The 3215-nt window shown below is 36.5% G+C and overlaps 1 long non-coding RNA gene across 1 annotated transcript; it reads left to right on the top strand.

Moving 5' to 3' along the window:
• The first annotated feature begins 220 nt into the window (after window positions 1–220).
• Window positions 221–2916, top strand: LOC138369047 (uncharacterized). The gene is made up of 3 exons (XR_011229737.1): window positions 221–1094; window positions 1510–1580; window positions 2293–2916. It is a non-coding gene; the product is annotated as an uncharacterized lncRNA (long non-coding RNA).
• Window positions 2917–3215: the final 299 nt, after the last annotated feature.

Genomic DNA, 3215 nt, shown 5'->3' with positions numbered 1-3215 from the left:
TTTATATACATGTATTTGTATATATTTTTATTATATACAATAATCAGATACAAATCATATATGTAAATCATATATTTAAATCATAAATCATATTATATCATGTTTATAAAAATACTGAATTAAAAAAACATTTTATAATTTACATATAATTTGTAATTATGACAAGCTCTGGCGTCTTGACTGTCCTCCTTGTCTGTTTCAGTTTCAGTCGTCTGAGAAATCAACAAACTTTGCCGTCGTCTTAAACTTCTTCTCTCCCTTCTAAATGGTGTTTGTCAGGTTCATTCATGAGCCACAATATATGAATACACGGTAGAGGTATTTTCAAAGGGTGGCTGGGAATTAGCCAAATGCCCACTTGACATGGGCATATTTGTAGATTGGGAAGCATACTTCAGGGTATACGCCTTGAACCCCACACTTGGAATGGAGATTTTCGTTCGGCGGGGAATATTTGCAGATTTGATCAGATCTCTTATGATTTCCCGATGTTGGGTTTGAACGGTGGGTCTCTTGTAATAAGCAAGTTCATTCTCATTCACCCGCTGTCGCTTGAATAATGTGACGTGGGGCTCAAAACTGTAATTCTGTTGGCGTAGACCTTGCTTGTCCAGTAGGGCAATAATCACCCGCCGCAGATCGAAAAGATTGTGACTCTTGAATCTTTACGAAGATGACACTTGTGTCAAAATTCCCCAAACCATCTAAGACGACGCTGGCTGTTTCAGTTATTTCAGTCGTCTGAGGAATCGACAAACTTTGTCGTCGTCTTAAACTTCTTCTTTCTCTTCTAAATGGTGTTTCTGTTGGGTTCATTCACCTTAGCCACAATATACGAATACACAGTAGTGGTATTTTCCAAGGGTGGCTTGGAATTAGCCAATGCCATGTGAATGGTCCAGGACGGACTGAAACGTCGTCGTCCCTTCACCTTCTAGTGTGGTCTGGTCGACATACTCTAGCCACGTTGACTCGTCGCCTGCACACGACATGAAGGAACTGAGATTATCTCTGTGAGAAGCAAAGAAGATGGAACATGTTGCAGCCGTTCCAGACTACAGGCACATCACCCTCGGCTACTTCATACTAGACGGGTAAGGAGTTGGGACAGTGTTAATAAATGAGTAGTGAAGAAGAGTTAGAATTGGTCAGTGGGAAATTTGTCAAAGATCAACAGATTATCCTCCAAACTAAGCTGGTTCTCTTAAGCTTGTAGTGAAAGAAGCCACGTTAGGTTCTTGTATTTTTGTTCTTGCTTTTAAATAGTGATGTATATGCACTAAAATAAAGGACTGCAATGGGTTTGAACTCGGGTCCCTAGACACGTACTATCAGTTGAACAATGACTAAAATACCTAGAGTATACTTACTCGAAGTTTGAAAGGTACCGACATTAGTGACAGTATAAATGTATCGGTAAAACAATGTATATTTGTTTTAAAGAATCTAAATTTGCGTATATATATATAGCAGGTTGAATATTAAAGTTCCTATTTCGTAATTTAACAGATGGAGGGGTAAATGAGCTTGACCAGACAGATGTTGTATACATAATTCGTCAACTAATTGAAAAGTTTATGGTAAGTACAACAACCTCTCATTAAATTGCTCTAAATGCAAACTAAACCGCCAAAACAAAGGAAAGATATAAAAGTTTCTTAAATGTTCGATTAATCCTCGTCCATTTCGTAGCACTTAATGTCTCAGTCAAAAATTTAGCTTCATTGCATGTATTAACCCCATTAAAAAGTTAAAAATATAAGAATGAGCAATTGCAGATAGCCTATTGGCCCATACGAGACGGCTCTTGTTTAGTTCCACCCAGTCTCAAACATATGTCTAACCTACGCTTGAAACAATCGATGTACCCCACTTATGTTATGCGGTAATTCCTTCCACACAATTTCTACCATGTTACCGAACCAGTATCTGATTACACAGAAATCACAATAGCGTGATGCATCAAATGAACAAATCCATAAGGCCCGTGATGAGGGTTCGAACCTTCTTCCTGTTAAAGCTGTGGGAGCCTTGTGAGGGCAGGTGCACTAAAAATGGCATTTTTTTTACCCTGTCGTGGCGCAGTCGAATAAGATGCGTCTGAGATCATCCCAGTCGTAGGTTCGAACCCTACTGAGGGCCTTTTTTTTTCCTTATAGATTTATTCATATATTTATTCATTCTTCATCTTTCAAGAGAATGTAATTTAAGCTTTGTCATTCATTAAATGATTTATATATATAATTACTATTTGTGCACTGTATCCATATTAACGTGTTTTCTTATCCTCAGATAAGTACACCGAAGCTCGAAGTCTTAAAAGGCATGGGAAGTTTGGATAACAATGTCGTATGTAAAGGTTCAAAAGTCGCCGGAGCTGTTTGATCTGAGAAAGGAGCTAGTTGCCCTCCTGAACAAGAGGTCTACACTTTAAGAAAGATTTAACCCCCACGTCCTTATTTAAGTGACGCTGGGTAGATAAGGAACTTTGCTATTTCAAGACGCCCAAGGTTCTCTCGCAACATAAAGCAATCATAAAAAACGTGAAACTCTGCAGTCATGCCCTACCGAACCAATATCGGTGTCCCAAGGGTGAACTTCAAGGAGTATTTCTCTAAGAATGCTGTGGAATCTAATAACATGTCAACAGCCTGAATAATACCCAACAACCCTTGGATAAAACTATTACCCAGTATTCCTATATTGAGGCTACAATGAATAAATAAAATCTAGACAACTGAAAAGACAACAAAGTTTGTAGATTCCTCCTAGGAAAAATGAAAAGATTAAAACGAACGGACAAACAGAATCTAGACAACAAAGACAAAGCTTCTCATAATAACAAATTATGTAAATTATAATTTGTTCTTAAATTAACGAGTAATGGGTAGTTCGATGACCATTACTAAAACTGAATTTGTCTCCCTTCAGTATTTTTATAAACATGAATGTTATACAAATTGTATCTTTTATCATTAATAAATTGTATATATACCAGAAATCTTTTTTTCCAATTGGGTGCAAAAAATGTTTAAACAAAAATATCAGATATTAAAAGGAAAGTCACTCTTTACTAATACATATTCATTTATAACTGGATCATTTTACACTTAAAATAGGAAATTTCCCAATTATAACAATTAACTATTTAAACCTTTTAATAATATACCGCCATGATTATTAGCTTTTAAGCCTAACTACAAACTTATACTCAA

Source organism: Procambarus clarkii, chromosome 26 (genome assembly GCF_040958095.1).
Source record: "Procambarus clarkii isolate CNS0578487 chromosome 26, FALCON_Pclarkii_2.0, whole genome shotgun sequence".
Lineage (NCBI taxonomy): Eukaryota > Metazoa > Arthropoda > Malacostraca > Decapoda > Cambaridae > Procambarus > Procambarus clarkii.
The sequence above is the reverse complement of the archived record's forward strand: the minus strand, read 5'-3'. Positions and strand labels throughout refer to the sequence as shown.